Source organism: Budorcas taxicolor, chromosome 3 (assembly GCF_023091745.1).
Source record: "Budorcas taxicolor isolate Tak-1 chromosome 3, Takin1.1, whole genome shotgun sequence".
NCBI classification, from domain to species: domain Eukaryota; kingdom Metazoa; phylum Chordata; class Mammalia; order Artiodactyla; family Bovidae; genus Budorcas; species Budorcas taxicolor.
In genome coordinates this window covers 85,269,732-85,293,998 of record NC_068912.1, presented here as the reverse complement: position 1 = coordinate 85,293,998, position 24,267 = coordinate 85,269,732, and positions in this window count along the sequence as shown.

The following is a 24,267-nucleotide window of genomic DNA, read 5'->3' as shown; positions in this document are numbered from 1 at the left end:
ACTGCAATCCACCAGGTTCCTCTGTCCATGAGATTTTCCAGGCAAGGATATTGGAGTGGGTTGCCATTTCCTTCTCCAGGGGATCTTCCCCACCCAGGGATCAAACCCAGGTCTCCTGCACTGCAGGCAAATTCTTTACCAACTGAGCTATACTGGGCAGTAATCATACCTGTCTTCTGAGACTCTAAGCACATCTGCCCTTTGCTCTGGTAAAAACTGTTATCTCTATCATCCAATATTTTCACTCTACTAACATCTTTAAAAAGCTAGTCTGGAACTAAAGTCACCAAGACAAGCCAGAAAACTGTGTTGATATTCCATGTTTTGCCCTAAAGAGACCCAGCATAATTTTAGGTGGCTCTAATTATGATGTGGGATTCTCTGGTGGTTCAATGGTAAAGGAACCACCTGCTGTTCCAGGACCCTGGTTCAATGCGGGTTGGGAAGATCCCCTGGAGAAGCAAAAGGCAACCCACTCCAGTATTCTTGCCTGGGAAATCCCACTGACAGAGGAGCCTAGCAGGGTCAAAAAAGAGTTGGATGTGACTTAGTGACATAACTAGGACATGAATTAGCTAAAACAAGAACAACTATTATGACAAAATTTATTCTCGCATGTACTGTTTCAGGATATAAATGATGCTATGAAAAACTTCATAAATTGCAACCTTGTGTTCTGACTCTTCCTAAAACAAACATGTGAAAAATAATATACTCTTTGGAAATAAATATATAAGAAAATTTTAAACCAAATCCAACAAAGCATGCACTTGGTCTAGATAGCGAAATTGTATAATAAGCTTTCAATAACAAAAGAAACCTGTGCTTTTTCTTGCATAACTTTTATCATAGTTGTAATTATGTAACCTTGTATTTCCTTTTTCATTTAATTTCTATCTCCCTAGAGTATAAGCTCTCTTTCACTGAGGGTCCTCTTTTTATTCATATGCTGAGTCACCCAGCATGGCACCTGGCATGTAGTAGATATACTATATATATATAGATACATGCTGTTGCTGCTGCTGCTAAGTCGCTTAAGTAGTGTCCGACTCTGTGTGTGATGCCATAGACAGCAGCCCACCAGGCTCCCCCGTCCCTGGGGTTCTCCAGGCAAGAATACTGGAGTGAGTTGCCATTTCCTTCTCCAATGCATGAAAGTGAAAAGTGAAAGTGAAGTCACTCAGCCGTGTCCACCTCTTAGCGACCCCGTGGACTGCAGCCTACCAGGCTCCTCCATCCATGGGATTTTCCAGGCAAGAGTACTGGAGTGGGGTGCCATTGCCTTCTCTGATACATATACATACACATATAAAAAAAAAGGTATACATATATGCAAAAAGTATTTTTGAATGTTTTGACTGAAATGAAGTACACTTCATTTATAAATAAAATATTAAAATTTAGTGACACAAATTTTACCAGGATTTCCAAGAATCTGATTTGAGTTTCTTAAAAGGCTGGATGGGGAAATGACCAAAGAAATCATCTAGGGTTTCTGCTTTATTGTATAGACAAGGAAACTAAGGGCCAGAGGTAGCAAATGAATTATCCAAAGTCACACAGCATGTTGTGATAGACTTAGGCTAAAAGTGAAGTTTCCTGACTCTTGGCTTAATGCTCCTTCATTAATTATATGTCTTCACCTGTTCTTTCAACCTCTTCAGGCAATATTTCAAAGCACTTCTATGTTTATCCACGATGAAGAAACATGGTAATGTGTTGTTAAGGCAGGAGTGGGGAAATGGGAACACCTGCAGCTCTGTGCAAATACCATCTGTCACCACATGGGTCAGAGAACCTGCACTCCCAAACACAAAAATAATCTGCAATGTGTTTTCAGTGTTAAACTTTGCCTGAGGCATTGTTTAAAGTGTGCTGAGGAAAGGAGCAGGTTCAATCCCTGGGTCGGGAAGATCCCCTGGAGTAGGAAATGGCAACCAACTCCAGTATTCTTGCCTAGAGAACTCCATGGACAGAGGAGCCTGCTGGGCTACAACAGGGTGGCAAAGAGTCAGATATGATTGAGCATGCATGAGGAAAGGCGGTACCACACAACTCAGAAAGACTGCGAAATATATCTACAAATCAAAATGTCTGCACATCTGCCAAAGCTCAACTCCGAGGAACTAGAGACATTTCTATTTTTTCTCCTATTTTAAACTGGCAAATAAGAAACTTCACCTACTTTAATTTGTTATCAGATTGTAACAAATTGGTAGTGAAAGCATTATTGCTTAGGGCTGTAGATACATTGAAATAGAGAACCTAAAGGATTTCACCTCTTCCAAAACTTTAGAAATTTCTTATGTTAACCATACCCCCAAAAGTGAAGCAAGTACCTCTGCAGTAAAGATCCTGGGAAGTCATTTCTGTTTTTAATATAGAAGAATGTTTGATGTCACGCTTACCCTGTGGGCTCTGCAACCTCCCTGTGATCAATTGTTCCTCTAGGAGCCACTCTGACAAAGATGTTGCTATGTAGGAAAGGTGGTCTATAAATATAAAAATAAATAAATGGATGGACTGGGCCAGAACAACATAGGCTCTGGATTAAATAGAGGCAAGAATTTGGTTTTCAAATTTAAAAGGAATGAGGGACTGGTCTTAGTCTCCCACCTTGGGAAAAGCTACAAAGATTTATTTTTGTGAACACATCACAGTTCTCATTCTCAAGCAGCTGTAGTTATTGGAGTACCTGAGGTAAGATTGCTTTATGGCTCAACGAGAGCAAATACAGGTCTCTCTTGCCTTATAGGCTAAGTGGTTTCGCACTCATTTCTGAGCAATGAATCTAAGTTTCCAGTAAATTTCATGAAAATATTTTTAGAGTTGTAATGCTGCAGAGCAAAATTTCTGTCAGAGTGAATGGAAAATATTTAGAGAGAGGCTAGTCATCAATTTCCTGAGGAAGCCTGGACAAGCAATACTCTTGCAATGTGTTTCAGGAACTGGTATCTCAGTCTATAATTTCTCACACAGATATCGCTTTCAGGCATTGAAGTTGAATTAAGTCTGTATTCTTACAGATTCACAGTTTTACTCATTTTCTTCTATGGAAATGAGGTTTAGTATATAATTGTATTAGAACTATTTTGCTAGCAATTTCCATCATTAAGATATATCTTACCCCTGCCTGGACATTTTTTTTTAAAGTCTGAGGTTTTCATTTATAGAATCATAGGACTCTTCTAGTTCTTTTAAACTAATTTTCCCCTCATCTATGGAAAATAAACCAATTGCCTCACTCATGTGTGTCAGAAAGTTTGGACTATTAGGAATCCATTGTAAAATCAGGATTGGTTTATGGACAACACCATCATCAATTTTCTGGTTTTAAGCACGGCAGCTGTGACGGACAATGCAGGAGTGCAGCTGGGAGGAGCTACCCCACACCCGAGGTCAGGCACGGGCAGAGAGGAACTACCCCATGTCCAAGGAGCGGTGTGTGCAGGCGCAGGAGGGCCGAGGGGAGCTACTCCACGTTCAAGGTCAGGAGGGGCGGCCATAAGGAGATACCCCTTGTCCAAGGTAAGGAGCAGCAGCTGCGCTTTGCTGGAGCAGCCCTGAAGAATTAGCCCACGTCCAAGGTAAGAGAAACCCAAGTAGGACGGTCAGTGTTGTGAGAGGGCATCAGAGGGCAATACAATGAAACCACAATCACAGAAAACTAGCCAATCTGATCACATGGACCACAGCGTTTTCTAACTCAGGGAAACTAAGCCATGCCCTGTGGGGCCATCCAAGACAGACAAGTCATGGTGGAGAGGTCTGACAGAATGTGGTCCACTGGAGAAGGGAATGGCAAACCACTTCAGTATTCTTGCCTTGAGAACCCCATGAACAGTAGGAAAAGGCAAAATGATAGGATACTCAAAGAGGAACAACCCACATAGGTCAGTGCTCAATATGCTACTGGAGGTCAGTGGAGAAATAACTCCAGAAAGAATGAAGGGATGGAGCCAAAGCAAAAACTACACCCAGTTGCGTATATGACTGGTGATAGAAGCAAGGTCCAATTCTGTAAAGAGCAATATTGCATAAGAACCTGGAATGTTAGGTCCATGATTCAAGGCAAATTGGAAGTGGTCAAATAGGAGATGGCAAGAGTGAACATCAACATTCTAGGAATCAGCAAACTAAAGTGGACTGGAATGGGTGAATTTAACTCAGATGACCATTATATCTACTACTGTGGGCAGGAATCCTTTAGAAGAAATGAAATAGCCATCATAGTCAACAAAAGAGTCTGAAATGCAGTACTTGGGTGCAATCTCAAAAACAACAGAATGATCTCTGTTCATCTCCAAGCCAAACCATTCAATATCACGGTAATCCAACCTATGCCCCAACCAGTAACGCTGAAGAAGCTGAAGTTGAATGGTTCTATGAAGACCTACAAGATCTTTTAGAATGAACACCCAAAAAAGATGTCCTTTTCATTATAGGAGACTGGAATGCAAAAGTAGGAAGTCAAGAAACACCTGGAGTAACAGGCAAATTTGGCCGTAGACTACAGAATGAAGTAGGGCAAAGGCTATTAGAGTTTTGCCAAGAGAACGCACTGGTCATAGCAAACACCCTCTTCCAACAACACACAATAAAAGACTCTACACATGGACATCACCAGATGGTCAACACTGAAATCAGATTGATTATATTCTTTGCAGCCAAAGATGAAGAAGCTCTATAAACTCAGCAAAAACAAGATCGGGTGCTGACTGTGGCTCAGATCACGAACTCCTTATTGCCAAATTCAGACTGAAATTGAAAAGTAGGGAAAACCACTAGACCACTCAGGTATGGCCTAAATAAAAGCTCTTATGATTATACAGTGGAAGTGAGAAATAGACTTAAGGGATTCGATTTGATAGATAGAGTACCTGATAACTATGGACAGAGGTTTGTGACATTGTACAGAGACAGGGATCAAGACCATCCCCATAGAAAAGAAATTCAAAAAAGCAAAATGGCTGTCTGAGGAGGGCTTACAAATAGCTGTGAAAAAAAGAAGCAAAAGCAAATGATAAAAGGAAAGATATTCCAATCTGAATGCAAAGTTCCATAAAATAGCAAGGAGAGATAATAAAGCCTTCCTCAGTGATCAGTGCTTCCCTGGTGGCTCAGACGGTAAAGCGTCTGCCTGCAATGTAGGAGACTTGGGTTCGATCCCTGGGTGGGGAAGATTCCCTGGAGAAGGAAATGGCAAACCACTCCAGTACTCTTGCCTGGAAAATGCCATGGACAGAGAAGCCTTGTAGGCTACAGTCCATGGGGTCGCAAAGAGTCGGACATGACTGAGCAACTTCACTTCACTTCATTTCACTTCAGCGATCAATGCAAAGAAATAGAGGAAAACAACAGAATGGGAAAGACTAGAGACCTCTTCAAGAAAATGAGACATACCAAGGGAACATTTCATGCAAAGATGGGGCTTGATAAAGGACAGAAATGGTATGGACCTAACAGAAGCAGAAGATATTAACAAGAGGTGGCAAGAATACACAGAAGAACTGTACAAAAAAGATCTTCACAATCCAGATAATCACAATGGTGTGATCACTCATCTACAGCCAGACATCCTGGAATGTGAAGTCAAGTGGGCCTTAGAAAGCATCACGACGAACAAAGCTAGTGGAGGTGATGGAATTCCAGTTGAGCTATTTCAAATCCTGAAAGATGATGCTGTGAAAGTGCTGCACTCAATATGCCAGCAAATTTGGAAAACTCAGCAGTGGCCACAGGACTGGAAAAAGTCAGTTTTCATTCTAATTCCAAAGAAGGGCAATGCCAAAGAATGTTCAAACTACCGCACAACTGCACTCATCTCACACGTTAGTAAAGTAATGCTCAAAATTCTCCAAGCCAGGCTTCAGCAATACGTGAACCATGAACTTCCAGTTGTTCAAGCTGGTTTTAGAAAAGGCAGAGGAACCAGAGATCAATTGCCAATATATGCTGGATCATCGAAAAAGCAAGAGAGTTCCAGAAAAACATCTCTTTCTGCTTTATTGACCATACCAAAGCCTTTGACTGTGTGGATCACAATACACTATGGAAAATTCTGAAAGAGATGGGCATACCAGACCACCTGAACTGACTCTTGAGAAACCTGTTTACAGGTCAGGAAACAACAGTTAGAACTGGACATGGAACAACAGGCTGGTTCCAAATAGGAAAAGGAATATGTCAAGGGTGTATATTGTCACCCTGCTTATTTAACTTCTATGCAGAGTACATCATGAGAAACGCTGGGCTAGAAGAAGCACAAGCTGGAATCAAGATTGCTGGGAGAAATATCAATAAGCTCAGATATGCAGATGACACCACCCTTATGGCAGAAAGTGAAGAACTAGAGAGACTCTTGATGAAAATGAAAGAGGAGAGTGAAAAAGTTGGTTTAAAGCTCAACTTTCAGAAAACTAAGATCATGGCATCTGCTCCCATCAGTTCATGGGAAATAGATGGGGAAACAGTGGAAACACTGTCAGACTTTGTATTTTGGGGCTCCCAAACCACTGCAGATGGTGACTGTAGCCATGAAAATAAAAGACGCTTACTCCTTGGAAGGGAAGTTTTGACCAACCTAGATAGAATCTTAAAAAGCAGAGACGTTACTTTGCCAATGAAGGTCCATCTAGTCAAGGCTATGGTTTTTCCAGTGGCCACGTATGATTGTGAGAGTTGGACTGTGAAGAAAGCTGAGTGCCAAAAAATTGATAGTTTGCACTGTGGTGTTGGAGAAGACTCTTGAGAGTCCCTTGGACTGCAAGGAGACCCAACCAGTCCGTCCTAAAGGAGATCAGTCCTGGGTGTTCATTGGAAAGGCTGATGCTGAACCTGAAACTCCAGTACTTTGGCCATCTCATGCAAAAAGTTGACTCATTGGAAAAGACCCTGATGCTGGGAAGGATTTGGGGCAGGAGGAGGAGGGGACGACAGAGGATGAGATGGCTGGATGGCATCACCGACTCGATGGACATGAGTTTGGGTAACTCCGGGATTTGGCAATGGACAGGGAGGCCTGGCGTGCTGCGATTCATGGGGATTCTCTCAGTTGGACAAGACTGAGAGACTGAACTAAACTAAACTGACTGGTTAAAAAATTACCATTGAGGAGACTAGGCAAAGGGTGCATCTCTGTTCTATCTTTGAAATTCCTTATGAATTACATTTAAAATAAAAAGTGAAAGAATAAAGACTTGGAAATAGAATATATAAAAATATGAATTCGGTATTATAGTGATACTGGATAAGCTAGCTCTCTATATTTGTATTTATTAAGCTATAATATTGAAATAGCATCAAATATTGAATAATGATTAAATGACTTGTTTGCTGCTGCTACTGCTGCTAAGTCGCTTCAGTCATGTCCAACTCTGTGCGACCCCATAGACGGCAGCCCACCAGGCTCCCCAGTCCCTGGGATTCTCCAGGCAAGAACACTGGAGTGGGTTGCCATTTCCTTCTCCAATGCATGAAAGTGAAAAGTGAAAGTGACGTCGCTCAGTCCTGTCCGACTTTTAGCGACCCCATGGACTGCAGCCCACCAGGTTCCTCCATCCATGGGATTTTCCAAGCAAGAGTACTGGAGTGGGGTGCCATTGCCTTCTCCAAATGACTTGTTTATACAGTGGCAATATGGCAAAATAAATATCATGTCCTCTAAAGTCAAACTGCTCCACTAAAATCCCAGATCATGCAATTTTTTATGTGTGTGCTTGGCCCAGGAATTTAATCTTGCCTCAGTATCTCAATCTGGAAATTGGGATAATGAAAATATCATCATTATAAGAGAGCATTATTAAGTGAGTTAACTTGTGTAAGGTACTTTAGGACAATGCCCAGTAGTTAGCAATTATGCATGACTATTGGCTATACTGTGAAGAAATCTCTTTACACCTAGCTCAGTATATGTTCACTTTACACCTAATTCAGTAAAACTAAATGTTTTCTTTCCTTTTCTGATAACTAGTTAAAGGCTATAGGCCGCTCATCTAGAGTGGCATATAAAGAAAAAAGAATTGTGGTATATTTACATAATTGAATACTATAAAATTTTAATGAATGAACAAGCTTCTACTACATGCAAAAATATGGATGAATCACACAAATATAATACTGAGTCAAAGAAGCCATCCCCCAAAGGTGCTTAATGTATGATTGCAATTATGTAAAATAATAGAAAAAATAGCAAATAATAGTAGAAAATAAATAATAATTTTAAGGTAAACTTTAAGCTGAATTTTGGCAAAACGTTTCAGATTCCCTCAAATTGTTGCATATCAGTAAGCAAAATGTACATATTCTGATTTTGTACTACATGTCAAATCCCAAATTCCTAGTGGTTGGTAAGATAAATTAAACTATATGTATTTTAAGCAAAAATAAGAAGCTTTAAACCTGTAAGAGAAATGAAGTTTTAAACAAATTTTTTTTCCCAATTGAAGTATAATTGACATAGAATGCTATATTTGTTTTGATGTAAGATATAATGACTTGACAAATTTATACGTTGTGAAATGATCACAATAAGTTTAGTTGCCATTTTTCACCATACACAGTTGCTAGCACCTTTCTTTTGATGAGAACTTTCAATAATTACTTAGCAACTTTCCAGCTTATAATACAATGCTACTGATTATTATCACCATGCTGTACATTACATCCCCCCTTTTTTTAACTGAAACTTTTTACCTCTTGATCTTCTTCACCCATTGGTCCATTCCTCAAACCCCATCCCCCTGGCACCCATTAACTTGTTCTCTATATGAATTTTAGTGTGTTCATTTTTTTGTTTTGCGTTTTATATTACACTTGTAAGTGAAATCATACAATATTTGTCTTTCTTCGAGTGATTTATTTCACTTGACATTATACCCTCAAGGTCCGTTCTGTTGTCCCAAATGGTAAGATTTCATTCTTTTTATGGGTGAGTAGTATTCCTTTGTGTATGTGTGTGTGTGTATATATATATATTTATTTATTTATATGTATATATACTGTATATCTTGGCTATTATAAATAATGCTACAGTGAACATGGTGTTGCATGTATCTTTATAGATAAACAGTTTCATTTTCTCCAGATAAATAGCGAGCAATGAAACTGCTGGATCATAAGGTAGTTCTATTTTTAATTTTTTGAGGAGCCTCTATCATTGGAGAAGGAAATGGCAACCCACTGCAGTGTTCTTGCCTGGAGAATCCCAGGTACGGGGGAGCCTGGTGGGCTGCCGTCTATAGGGTCGCACAGAGTTGGACACAACTAAAGCGACTTAGCAGCAGCAGCATACTGTTTCTCATAGTGGTGTGCTGTATACCAATTTACATTTACACCAAGATTGCAGAAGGTTGTTTTTTTTTGCACATTTTCACCAACTATTGTAATTTCTTGTCCTTCGATAATGGACATTCTGACATGTCCATTTTTTAATTAGGGTATTTGGTTTTTTGCTCTCTAACTACATGTCTTTATTATGTTGGAGTACATTCACTCTGTACCCTCTTTGTTGAGAGTTTTTATCATAAATGGAAGTTGAATTTTGCTTCTGAATCTATTGAGATAATCGAATGACCTATGTCCTTTATTTTGTTAATGTGACAATCATGCTGGCGAATTTATAGGTATTGAACTATCCTTGCACCCTGGAATAAACCCCACTTGATCATGGTGTATGACCCTTTTAATGTATTGTTGAATTCGGTTGTTAATATTTTCTTAAGAATTTGTGCGTCTAATTTCATTAGGCCTATAATGTTCTTAATTTGCAATGTCTTTATCTAGTTTTTGGTATCAGGGTAATACTGGCCTTATAAAATGAGTTTGAGAGTGATCACACCTCTTCAGTTTTTTGAAAGTCTGAGAAGGTTTGGTATTAAATCTTCTTTGAGTATTTGGTACAATTCATCTGTAAAGCTGTCTAGTCTTTGACTTTTGTTGTTTTTGTTTTTGTTTTGTTTTGTTTTGTTTTGTTTTTCAGTATCCTTACTAGCAATCAGTTCACTCAGGTTTTCTATTTCTTTCTGGTTTAGTCTCGGAAGATTTTTATGTTTCTAGGAATTTATTCATTTCTTCTAGTTTATCCAGTTTGTTGGTACATGTTGTTCATGATAGTTTCTTTGATCCTTTTTATTTCTTTGGCATCAGCTGTAACTTCATATGTTTCTGATTTTGAGCCCTCTTAGTGAGTCTAGATAAAAGTTTGCCAATTTTGTTTATCTTTTCAAAGGACCAGCTCTTATTTCATTGATTTTTTTTCTATTTTATTTTTAATATCTATTTTATTTGTTTCTGCTATGATATTCATTCTTTCCTTCTATTGATACTAACTTTGGGCTCCTTTTGTTACAGTTTTTTTCTAGTTTCTTTAGGTGCTGTGATTCATGGGGTCGCAAAGAGTTGGACACGACTGAGAGACTGAACTGATCCTTCACCATGGAGTAGCTATTCAGTTACTTCTCAGGTTCTTTCCAGAGCAAATCGTTCCATATATAGATGTATACTTTCTATGACTATGGGAGGAAGTGAGTTCAGGATTATACTTTGCCACCATCTTTAATGCCTCCTGCAGGGTGTCTTTTTCAGCAGTTACTGATTCAATCAAGTCTGTGATGCCAAACTCAAGTGACAGTGTTATATTTGAAACAAAAAAAGAAAAGGTAGCCAACCCTTAGAGGGTATATTATAGTATGGACTATATATTTTCTGACAATCTATATCAGCATTTAAGGTTTAGTTACAAAAAAAGAAAAAAGTTGATTGTATAACTGGTACTGTGCCAACTCTGCCATCAAAACCACAAGAAATAAAACTGGAAAAAAGATGAAACAACTGTTTTTGGATGTTGGGCAATTAATAGCATAGACTGTGCTTGCTGAAAGAATGTTGACCTTTGTTTATCTTGTATTTTTACCTCTAAGTACTTTTCAGACTCTTGTTTAGAGGCAAGGAACCCAAGCAAAGCAAGGCAATATATCTAAACTGAGGACACAGAGATTGGATTTCAAGAAGGCATAAGCAGTTGATATTTATGAGGCAGAGTACATGATAATAGAAATCTATGCACAAAAAGATCATATGGGGCACTCAGTAGGGACTGTTAAAGTTCACATGTTAAGAGGAAAGATAAGTAAAGGCATCTCAAAACCTACATTAAGCAAGTTTAAAAACAAGCTTCAAAGAGATAAAGATAATCTGCAAGGAAAATTCCTGTATGTGGGAACAAATCGGGATATTCTTTCAAAGAAGACAACAAAATCCAAACACTCAAAAATAGAAAAATCATGGTGTCAGATATCCAAACCAAATTTTTTGATATGCCAGGATACAAAGAAATGAAACTCTTAGGTAAGAAAAAAGTTAGTTTATAGAAAGAGACAGAGAAATGATAAAGATGATAGCATCTCTTTAGGCTCTAAAACAGTTTTTACAAACAGATTCAAAGGCTTAAAAGGTGCCATTAACATAAAGAAGAAAGTAACATTATAAAACAAAGAGTAAATGAAAATTCTGAAGTGAAAATGAAGAAAACATTGGATGGTTTTGACATCAAATCAGACATTGCAGAAAAAAAAAAAAAAAAGAGAAAATTTGAAGCCAGGAAAATAGAAACTATCCAAGATGAGGCACACATTCACAGGCACAGACACACAAAGTTAAAAGAAATTACCAAAGCAGCTGTAACCTCTGGGACAAGATAAACTGGCTTAACACACATATATTTGGTGTTTAGGGTAGAGGAGGCAGAAAAAAATTAAGGGATAATGGCCAAAATATTTCCAAATTTAATGACACATAAAACTACAACTCCAAGAAGTTAAACAAACCCTAAGAGGAATAAATGCAAAGAAAACCATAACAGGCATATAATAATCAAATTGTTCCATATCAGTAAGAAGAAAACCTTAAAATAAGCTTGAGGGAAAAAACATTGCATAAAGAAGAACAGAGATAAAAATTAATACTGACTTTGCATTAAAAAGAATGGAAGCCACAGGCCATGGAACAATAAACTGCCATAATGAAATTTTTTAAACTATTAACTTAGCATTCTATAGCCAGGAAAATTATCCTTCAAAGTAAATATAGACATACCTAGGAGATGTGTGGGTTCAGTTACAGATCGTCTTGATAAAGTGAGTATCTCAATAAAGTGAGTCATAGAAACTTTTTTTGTTTTCCTGTACATATAGAAGTTATTTTTACACTATTAAGTGTGCAATAGAATTATGTTTAAAAAACAATGCACAGAATCAGATCAAGACCACAGAGTAGGATGACATGAAGCTCAATCCCCCCACCATGAACATGTCAAAAATACATTTATAATTCTCACTGAAAACTAGCTGGAGACTGACAGAGTCCTGTACAACCAAGGCTATACAAAGAGCCACAGAGAACTGGGTAGGAAGGGAAAGAAGTAATCAAGTTGGGACGTATGTCCCTGGGAGAGGACTTGAGAGGAAAAGGGAGATTACATGAGTGGAGAGATTGTCCCTGGGGAGTCAACAATTAAAGCCTCATACTGGATGCCCCAGCCCGGGGGGTTCAACAATGGAAAAAGAAGCCTCCCTGGCTGGTTAGAAGGCCAGTGGGACTAACAGAAGGACTATGGTAAGCCAGGATTCCATTCATGAGGGACACACAAATGCTTACTGGCTCCTGAAATAGGGCAAAGAGAGTCAATTGAGAATACATAAGTGGCTATCTAGTTTCCTGCAGAACCCCCGGCTCTTTCCTCAGCCTGAGAGAAATGAATATTCCAGTCCGTCGTGCATCATGTCACAGATTCACACTACAGTGAGGGCTGTCATGGAGGAGGAAAAGATCTCAGCTGTGAGATGCTAAGATGGCTCAAACCTGAAGTGGTGTCTGAGAAGGGTAGGAGCATCATTACTGGTAATTAAACAGGTGGTAGGTGGTATATCAGCAGTAGTCTGGATCACTGACAGCGGCCCATCTATGCCCCAACACTTGCTGGGTGAGCATGCCAGCCTTTCTTACTCCAGTGCTGCTTTCCTCTGGGGTTAGGGTAACAGCTCTGGATGGAGCCATAGCACACACTTAAAGGAAAGTGAATTAGCTCAGACTTAACTCTTAGGAGTTCTACTCCAGCTACTTGAAAACTGGCATTTTCCCTGATAAGGTAGTGATGACAATTGAGCATAGGGAAGCGCTGTCTTACATTTGGCTCCAGCCCAAGCCTCTCCATCTTCAGCCTCATCTCCTACCAATGTGTCAATTTCTGCACATCCTGAGGAAAGATGTGACTTGTGTTTATGTCAAATTCTGCTGTCCACCAAAGCCACTGGGTACACATAGAATGTATAGCGATGCTCCTGCATGAGAACCTCCACCTCCCTTTTCAGAACTCCCATAGGTGTTTGACCTAATTTCATAGAGACAGAGAAAGATAAGCAAAATGGGAAGACAGAGGCATTTATCTCAATTGAAACAGCAAGATAAAGTCTCCCAAAAACAATTTATAAAACAGAAATAAACAACTTATGAGATTAAGAACTTAACACATTAGCAAAAGAATGCTAACTGAATTAAGGAGAAAAATAGGTGAGCACAATGAGAATATTAACAAGGAACTAGAAAGTATAAAAATGGACCAGTATAAAGTGAAGAATAACTAAAATGAGAAACACACTAGAAGGAATGAGTGTTGGACTAGGTGATCCAGAAGAATGCTTAAGTATTCTCGAAGTTAAACAATGGAAAACACCCAATCAGAAGAGCAAAAAGGAAAGCAATTGAAAAAATTAAACATTTAGTGGGTCATTAGGATGACATCACATGTATCAACATTCACATGATTGGGTCTCAGAATGAAAAGAGAGAGAGGAGTGTGTCAAAAATATATTTAATGAAATTATGGCTTAAAAGTTCTCAAGCCTGAAGAAGAAAACAGATATTCAGGTACAGGAAGCACAGGGGATCCTAAATAAGATGAACCAAAACAGGCCCACAATAAGACATTTAATTAAAATGTCAAATGTGAAAGGTAAAGAATATTCTAAAGGCAGCAAGAGAAAAAGTCAGATACAAGGGAACTCACTTAGGGCTATCAGCTGATTCTTCTGCACAAAATTTACAAGCCAGAAGAGAGTAGCATAATATTCTTAAACTGCTGAAAGAAAAACACCTGCAACCTAGGATACTTTACCAGCAAGACTGTCAGTTAGAACTGAAAGACAGATAAAGACTTCTCATATAAGCAAAACCTTAAAAAAAAAAAACTCATCAATACTAAACAAACCCTAGAAGAAATATTAAAGGGTCTTCCCTAGTAGACAACAAAAAGCTATAACAAGAAGGATATACTGTTGGAAAAGAAAATTCCCACTAGTAAAAGCAAATATAAATTAAGCTTGTGGATCAACCACTTAAATAAACTAGTATGGAAATTAAATGACAAAATCATAAAGTCAACAATAACTAACAATCATTAAAAGGATAAGCATGAAGATGTAATATATGACATCAAAAGACAAACTGTCCTGGACTCCCCTGATGGTCCACGCGTTAAGAATCAACCTGCCAATACAGGGGACATAGGTTTCATTCCTAGTCAGGGAAGATTCCACATGACATGGGGCAACTAAGTCCATGTGCCACAACAACTGAGTCCATGCTCAAGAGCCTAAAAACCACAACTGTTGAGCCCACATGCCACAACAGCTGAAGCCTGTGTTCCCTTGAGTCCGTGTTCCACAGCAAGAGAAGCCACTGCAATGAGAAGTTTGTGCACTGCAATTAGAGAGTAGCTCCTCCTCACCACAACTAGAGAAACCCCAAGCACCGTAACAAAAACCCAGCACAGCCAAAAATAATAAAAATCAATAAACTTTTTAAAAGTTAGAAAATAATAATTTTTAAAAGTCAAAAGTGTGGAAGGAGTAAAAAACATAGATCCTGTAGAATGCATTTGAACTTAAAAAATCATCTGCTTAAAATGAATGAATATAGTTGTAGGTTAACTTACTATGGGTCAAAAGAATATACAATGGAGAAAAGACAACTTTTCAATAAGTAGTGATGGGAAAACTGGACAGCTACATGTAAAAGAATGAAACTAGAACACTTTCTAATACCATACACAAAAGTAAACTCTAAATAGATTAAAGACTTAAATGTAAGGCCAGAAACTATAGTAAGTCTCTTAGAGGAAAACATAGGCAATACACTTTTTGACATGCATCACAGCAAGATCCTCTTTGACCCACCTCCTGGTAGCTCAAACAGTAAAGAATCTGCCTGCAATGCAGGAGACCTGAGTTTGATCCCTGGGTAGGAAAGATCCCCTGGAGAAGAGAATGGCAACCACTGAAGTAATCCAGTGTTCTTGCCTGGAGACTTCCACGGACAGAGGAGCCTGGCAGGCTACCATCAATGAGCTTGCAAAGAGACAGACACAATTGAGTGACTAACACACACACATGAGTAATGGAAATAAAAACAAAAATAAACAAATGGGACTTAAACTTAAGAGCCTTTCCACAGCAAAGGAAACTATAAGCAAGATTAAAAGACAACCCTCACAATGGGAGAAAATTGCAAGTGAAACAACTGACAAAGTATTAATTTCCAGAATATATAAGCAGCTCACACAGCTCAGCATCAGGAAAGCAAACAGCCCAATCCAAAACTGCGCAGAAGACCTAAACAGATGCTTCTTCAAAGAAGACATACAGATGGCTAACCAACACATGTAAAGATGCTCAGCATCACCATTATTATGAGAAATGCAAATCAAAACTACAATGAGGTATCACCTCACACCAGTTAGAATGGCAGTCATAAAAAATACGAACAATAAATGCCAGAGAAGGTGGGGAGAAAAGGAACCCACTTGTACTCTTGGTGGAAATGTTAATTGATAAAGCCACTATGGAGAACAATATAGAGATTCCTTAATAATCTAGGAATAGAATTACCATATAAACAGTCCCACTACTGGGCATGTAGAAAAACCATGATTGAAAGAGATGCATGTACTCCAATGTTTGTTGCAGCACTATTCACAGAAGCTAGGACATGGAAGCAACCTAAATATTCATTGACAGATGAATGGATAAGAAAGTTGTGGTACATGTATACAATAGAATATTACTCAGCCATAAAAGGAACACATTTGAGTCAGTCCTGTTATACAGAGTGAAAAAAGTCAGAAAGAGAAAACCAAATATATGTTAATACATATATATGGAATAGAAATATGATACTGATGAGTCTATTTTCAGGGCAGCAATGGAGATGCAGAGAACAGACTTGTGGTCACAGTGGGGAAAGGAGAGGGTGGGACAAATTGAGAGAGTAGCATGGAAACACAAATTACCATATGTAAAATAGATAAGCAGTGGAAGTTTGTTGTATGATGCAGTGAACTCAAATCAGGTACTCTGTGACAACCTAGAGGGGTGGGAGGTGGAAGTGAGGTACAAGAGGCTTGGGACATATGTATATCTATGGCTGACTCAAACTGATGTTTGGCAGAAACCAACATAATATTGTAAAGTAATTATTCTCCAAGTAAAAAATTTAAAAATAATAATAATTTTTAAAAGACAAAATGTGAGGGTAAGGAGTAAAAACAAGTAGATCCTATAGAATGTGTTTGAAGTTTAAAAACCACCTGCTTAAAATGAATGAATATAGTTGTAAGTCAACTTATAGGTCAATTTATATGAACCCATAACTAACCACAAAACAAAAACCAAGAATAGAGATTGAAAAACTATAAAGAATGAAATACAAGCATACTGGAAAAGAAAAATCAAACTACAAGCATAGTCTGAAGTCATGGAGCAGGATTCCTCCAGTTTGCTTTAGCTTTTCAGGGTATTTTATGTTTCCATACATTTTTATTTTAAATTGTTCTAATTCTGTGAAAAATGCCATGGGTAATTTGATCGGGATTGCATTGAATCTGTAGATTACTTTGGGTGGTAGTCATTTCCACAATATTGATTCTTCCAATCTAAAAACATGGTATATTTTTCCATCTTTTTGGTCAACTTTGATTTCTTTCATTAGTATCTTATAATTTTCTGTGTACAGATCTTTTGCCTCTTTAGGCAGATTTATTCCTAGGCATTTTATTCTTATTGTTCCAATGCTAAATGGGATTGTTTCATTAACATCTCTGTCTGATCTCTCATTGTTAGTGTGTAGGAATGCAAGAGATTTCTATGAATTAATTTTTTATCCTGTAACCTTACCAAATTCATTGATGATCTCTAGTAGTTTTCTGGTAACATCTTTAAGATTTCCTGTGTATAGTATCATATTAAGTGCAAACAGTAATGGTTTCATTTCTTGTTTTCCAATTTGGATTCCTTTTGTTTCTTTTTCTTCTCTGATTGCCATGGCTAGGACTTCCAAAACTATGTTGAATAATATTGCCAAGAGTGACATTCTACAATGAGGCATCACCTCACATCAGTCAGAATGGCCATCATTGAAGAAATCTATACATAATAAATTCTGGAGAGTGTGTGGAGAAAAGGGAACCTTCCTACACTGGTGATAGGAATGTAAATTTTCAGCTACTATGAAGAACAGCATGGAGGTTCCTTAAAAAACTAAATATAAAACTACCATATGAACGAGCAACCCCACTCCTGGGCATATACCCAGAGGAAACAAAAATTCAAAAAGATACATGCACCCCAATGTTCAGTTCAGTCACTCAGTTGTGTCTGACTTTTTACAATCCCATGGACTGCAGCACGCCAGGCCTCCCTATCCATCACCAAATCCCAGAGCTTGCTCAAACTCATGTCCATTGAATCAGTGATGCCATCCAACCATCTCATCCTCTGTTATCCTCTTCTCCTCCTGCCTTCAATCTTTCCCAGCATCAGGGTCTTTTCCAATGAGTCAGTTCTTCACATCAGGTGGCCAAAGTATTGGAGCTTCAGCCTCAGCATCAGTCCTTCCAATGAATATTCAGGACTGATTTCCTTTAGGATTGACTGATTTGATCTCCTTGCAGTCCAAGGGACTCTCAATAGCCAGGACATGGAAGCAACCTAAATGTCCATCAACAGAGGACTGGACAAAGAAGATGATGTATGTATATATATATAATTCAGCCCTAAAAAAGTGAACAAAATGATATCATTTATAGAAACATGAATGGACAATTCTTACTGTGTGAAGTAAGTCAGAAACAGAAAGAGAAATATCATGTGATATCAGTTATATGTAGAATCTAAAAAGAAAAGAGCACAAATGAACTTGTTTACAAAACAGAAGTAGAGATACTGATGTAGAAAAATTATGGTTATCAGGGATAAGTTGAGGGAATGGATAAATTAGGAGATTGGGATTAACACTAGTTTATATTAAAAAGATAAGTAAAAAGAACCTGCATAAGAAGGAATTCTACTCAATAACGTGTAATAGCCTATATGGGGATAGAATCTTTAAAAAGTGTATTCATTTGTATACGTATAATTGATTCACTTTGCTGTTTACCTGAAACACAACATTATCAATTATACTCAATAAATAGCTTTAAAAAAGTGAAAAGACAAAATATAAAGTAATCCACACAAAAAAGGATATTACACTTGTTAATATATATATATATATGTATATATGTACTCAATACAGAAGCACCTAAATATGTAAAAGAAATATAAACCGACATATAGGGAGAAATAGACAGTAATTGTAGAGAATTTTAACCCATCATTTACATCAGTGGACAGATCATCCAGATGGAAAATCAGTAAGGTAGCAGTGGTCTTAAATGTCACCATACACCAGTTGGACTTTATATCTATAGGACATTCCATCCAAAAACAGCAGAATAGGCATTCTTTTCAAGTGCTTACAGAAAATTCTCCAGTACAAATCACATGCTAGGGTACAAAAGTTTCAACAAATTTAAGAGGATAGAAATAATGTCAAGCATTCTCCTGAACGATAGTATGAAATTAGAAATCAGTTACAGGAAGAAAATGGGAAAAGTACAAACATTTGAAGACTAAATGAAATGGTACTAAAAAAACAGTTGGTCAATGAAAATTTCAAACAGGATTATGATAAAATACTTGAGACAAATGAAAATGGAAGCTCAACTTCCCAAAAAAAGCAATTCTAAAAGGAAAATTTATAGTGATACAGATTTATCTCAAGAAACAGGAAATTGTCTAATTAAACAACCTAACCTTTCACATAAATGAATTATTAAAAGAAAGACAATGCCCAAAGTCAACTTAAGGAAAGAAATAATAAAGAATGGAGGAAATAAAATAGAGACCAAAGAAAAAACAATAGAAAAGATCAAGGAAATAAAGAGCTGGATTTTGAAATGATAAACAAATTTTAAAATCTGTAGCTAGTCTCATCAATAAGAAAAGAGTGGCCCTGAAAGCCCAAATAGAAATGAAAGAGGGGAAATAACCATCAATACCACAGAGATACAAAAAAATCAGGAAAACATTACAAAAAGCAATACGTCAACAAATTGGACAACCTAGAAGAAATGGACAAATTTCTTGCAACATTCAACTTTCTAAAATCAGGAAGAAATAGACAATCTGAACAAAATATACCATTACTAGTGAAATTGAATTTGCAATTAAAAATAAAAAACTCCCAGCCAAAAAAAAAAAAAAAATCAGATACAGATGGCTTCATAAGGGAATTCTTCCAAACAATACAGAAAAGCTAATATCTTTCTTAAACTAGTGCAGAAAATTGAAGAGTAGGGAACACTCTCAAAGTTATCTACAAAGCAACCATTACCCTGATACCAGACAAAGACACTACAAAAAATGGAAAATTTCAGTCCAATACTTCTGATGGAAATAGATGCAAAAAGATCCTTACCAAAATATTAGCAAACCAATCCAACAATATACCCAAAAGGTATGATACACCATGAGCAAGTAGGATTTATTCCAGGGATTATTAAACGTTTACACCAGGGAACAAAAGTGGTTCAGTATTCACAAAATGGTGTGATACACTATATTAACAAAACAAAGGATAAAAGCACATGATCATTGCAATAGATACCATAAAAACATTTGACAAAATTAAACATCCATTCATAATTAAAACCTCTCAAATTGTGTAGAGAGGGAACAAATCTCAACATAATGAAGGTCGTTTATGACAAACCCATAGCAAACATCATGCTCAATGGTGGAAATCTAAAACTTTATAATAAAGAAGAAGATAAAGAACAAATAATTTTAAAATTTACATGGAACCACAAAAGACCCAGAATTGCCAGGGCAATCTTGAGAAACAAAGAATAAAACTGTTGGTATCACAATCCCTCCCTCAGCCTATATTACAAAGCTATAGTACTGACACAAAAACAGACATATTGATCAATGGAAGAGAACAGAGAGCCCAGAAATAAACCTAGGCACTTACAATCAATTTATCTATGACAAAGGAGGCAAGAATACTTAATGGAGAAAAAACAGTCTCTTCAATAATTCCGACTTGGAAAACTGTACAACTACATGTAAGCGAATGAGAGCACATCCTTTCTTCACATCATATACAAACAAACTCAAAGTGTATTAAATGCCTAAATGTAAACTGAAATCACAAAGTTCCTAGAAGAGAACATAGTCAGAACACTCTTTGACATAAATTGTAGCAATCTTTTTTATCTGTCTTTTCAGGCAAGGAAAATATAAACTAACATAAACAAATAGGTCCTAATTAAACTTAAAAAATTTAGCACAGCAACAGAAATCACTGACAAAAATGAAATTCCAGTCTACAGAATGAGAGACAATAGTTGCCAACAATATGACCAATAATGGGTTAATATTCAAAATATATAAATATCTCACAAAACTCAATATCAAGACACCAAACAACCCAATTGAAATATATGTGGAAGATTTAGACATTTTTCCAGAGATATACAGATGGCCAACAAGCACATAAAAAATATGCTCAAGATTACTAATCAGAAACGCAGATCAAAACCATGAGCTATCACTTCACACCTGACAGAATGGCTGTCATCAAAAAGTCTAAGAATAACAAATGCTGGTGATGATGTGGAGAAAAGGGCACCCTCATGCACTGTGGAATCGTAAACTGGTGCAGCCATTATGAAAAACAGTATAGTGTTTCCTCAAAGAGAGAAAAAAGAAAAAGCAGAACAACTGTATGGGCCAGAAATTCCACTACTAGTTATATATCCAAAAACAAATAAGCAAACAAACAAAACTAAAAATACTAATTTGAAAAGATTCATACACCCTAATTTCATTGGAAGCAGCCTAAGTGTCTATCCACAGATGAATAGATAAAGAAGGTATGATATACACACACTCACACACAGGAAAATTACTCAGCCCTGAAAAATGAATGAAATTCTGGACCTGGAAAGTATTATGTTCTGTGACATGTCAGGCATAAAATAACAATTATGTTACCACTTATATATGGAATCTATAAAATTAAAGCAACAAATATATATAACAGAAAAATACAGATAGGGAAAAGTGAGAAGAGTGAAGTTGGAATGTGCAAAATACAGGTATGGGATTAAGAGACACAAACTACTAGGTATTGCCAACACACATATTAATCAAACTAACAAAGACTAAACACAAAGAAAAATATTAAAAGCAGCAAGGAAGAAGCAGCAAGTAACATACAAGGGAAACCCCATATGCTTAACAGCTGTTCTTTCAGCAGAAACTCTGCAGGCCAGAACAAATGGCAGGATATATTTAAAGTACTAAAAGGGAAAAATCTACCACTGAGACTACTGTACCTGGCAAGGATCACTTTCAAAATTGATGGAGAAATAAAAAGCTTTTCAGACAAGCAAAAGTTAAGAGAATTCAGTACCACCAAACCAGCTTTACAACAAATGTGAAATGGGCTTAAATAGTCAAGAAATACAACAGAAAAAAAAAAATCTACATCAACCCCAAACAATTAGAAAATGGCAATAGGAACATATATACCAATAATTATTTTAAATAGAAATGGATTAAATGCTCCAACCAAAAGACACAGACTGGCTGAATGGATACAAAAACAAGACCCATATATATGCTATCTACAAGAAGACCACTTCAGACTTCATACAGATTGAAAGTGAGAAAATGGAAAAATATATTCCATGCGAATGGGAAGCAAAAGAAAGCTGGAGTAGCAATCCTCATATCAGACAAAACAGACCTTAAAATAGAGATTACAAGAGATAAGGCAGGACACTACATAATGATCAAGGGATCAATCCAAGAGGAAAACATAACAATTAAAGGCTATGGTTTTTCCAGTGGTCATGTATGGATGCGAGAGTTGGGCTATGAAGAAGGCTGAGCACTGAAGAATTGATGCTTTTGAACTGTGGTGTTGGAGAAGACTCTTGAGAGTCCCTTGGACTGCAGGAAGCTCCAACCAGGCCATTCTAGAGGAGATCAGCCCTTGGTGTTCTTTGGAAGGAATGATACTAAACCTGAAACTCCAGTACTTTGCCCTCCCCCATGCGAAGAGTTGACCTATTGGAAAAGACCCTGATGCTGGGAAGGACTGGGGGCAGGAGGAAAAGGGGACAACAGAGGATGAGCTGGCTGGATGGCATCACCGACTCAATGGACGTGAGTGTGAGTGAACTCCGGGAAATGGTGATGGACAGAGAGGCCTGGCGTGCTGCGATTCATGGGGTCACAAAGAGTTAGACAGGACTGAGCGACTGAACTGAACTGACTGATGCACCCAACATAGGAGCACCTCAATATGTAAGACAAACATTAATTAACATAAAAGGAGAAATTGACAGTAACCAAATAATAGTAGGAGACTTTAACAACCCACTCACACCAATGAACAGATCATCACAACAGAAAATTAAGAAGGAAACACAAGTATTAAATGATACATTAGATGAGATGGATCTCATTGATATCTTAGGACATTCCATTTAAATGCAGAATACATCTTCTTCTCAAGTGCACATGGAACATTCTCCAGGATAGATCACATCTTGCATCACAAATAAAACCTCAATAAATTTAAGAAAATTGAAATTGTATTAAGCATCTTCTCAAACCACAATGCTATGAGACTAGATATCAATTACAAGAAAAAAGCTGTAAGAAACACAAACACATGGAGATTAAACAACACGCTTCTAAATAACCAATGGGTTATTGAATATATCATAAGAAAATTCAAAAAATTTCTAGAAACAAATGACAATGAAAACACAACAACTCAAAACCTATGGGATGCAGCAAAAGCGGTTCTAAGAGGGAAGTTTATAGCAATACAATCCTACCTCAAGAAACAGGAAAAACATTGAATAGACAACCTAACTTTACACCTAAAGCAACTGGAAAAAGAAGAAGAAAAAAGCCCCAAGATTAGTAGAAGGAAATAAATCATAAAGATCTGAGCAAAAAGAAATGAAAAAAAAAATGAAAGAAATAATAGTAAAGATTAATAAAACTAAAAGCTGGTTCTTTGAGAAGATAAACAAAATTGACAAACATTTAGCCAGACTTATCAAGAAAAAAGAGTGAAGAATCAAATCAACAAAATTAGAAACGAAAAAGGAGAGGTTACGGCAGACAATGCAGAAGTACAAAGGATTATAAAAGACTCTTATGAACAACTGTATGGCAATAAAATGGGTAACCTGGAAGAAATGGACAGATTCTTAGAAAAGTTCCATCTTCCAAGACTGAGCCAGGAAGAAACAGAAATTATGAACAGCCAATTACAAGCACTGAAATTGAAGCTGTGATCAAAATTCTCCCAATAAACAAAAGCCCAGGACCAGATGGCTTCACGGGAGAATTCTATCAAACATTTAGAGAAGAGCTAATGCATATCCTTCTAAAACTCTTTCAAAAAATTGCAGATGAAGGAACACTTCCAAATGCATTCTACGAGGCCCCCATCACCCTGATACCAAAACCAGACAAAGAAAAACACACAAAAAGAACACTACAGGCCAATATCACTGATGAACATAGATGCAAAAATTCTCAACAAAATTTTAGCAAACAGAATTCAGCAACACATCAAAAAGCTTATACATCATGATCAAGTTGGGTTTATTCCAGGGATGCAAGGATTCTTCAGTATACAGAAATCAATCAGTATGGTATGATTAAAACTCTTCGAAAAATGGGCATAGAAGGAACCTACCTCAACATAGTAAGGGCCATATATGATAAACCTATAGCAAACATTATCCGTAATGGTGAAAAACTGAAAGTATACCCACTAAGATCAGGAATGAGACAAGGGTGT